The sequence below is a fragment of the Aphanomyces invadans genome (genome assembly GCF_000520115.1).
Source record: "Aphanomyces invadans strain NJM9701 unplaced genomic scaffold supercont1.37, whole genome shotgun sequence".
Lineage (NCBI taxonomy): Eukaryota > Oomycota > Saprolegniomycetes > Saprolegniales > Verrucalvaceae > Aphanomyces > Aphanomyces invadans.
The window spans coordinates 225,951-226,438 of NW_008580182.1; positions in this window are offsets into that span (position 1 = coordinate 225,951).

Genomic DNA, 488 nt, shown 5'->3' on the forward strand with positions numbered 1-488 from the left:
ACTACCAAGCACCAGAATGGAGACTAAAGAACTGCACCATCGACCTGTTGTCTTGCGCCAGTGTTCGTAACCGACGGCTTGCCGTATTCACAACGGCAACCTCGATGACAAATCCAAACGTAACTTCATTACCAAGCTACCTCCCTCACTTCACAGTCAGTAGTGACGTCCCCCCACTACACACTCAATGCAGTACAACATCCGGACGCTAGAGCCCTGGAACATAATCCTGTCATCCTGGCAAACCAGGACCATTGCTCGGCTGCACACACATTCGCACGTGCAGTCGACATCGAGGCCAAGCCGAGAACACTTCCCCCCTACAGAGAGTGGCCACACGCACGCTCGATGTCCTCGACCATCTCGCTGACGCCATCTTCGTCGCTCTTGTTGTTGACCCAACGACGAAACAGCACCGGCACGTCTTCATAGATCGACAATGCTGGCTCCCAGGACGACTCCGCTTCGTCCAAGCCGAGCCACTTGAT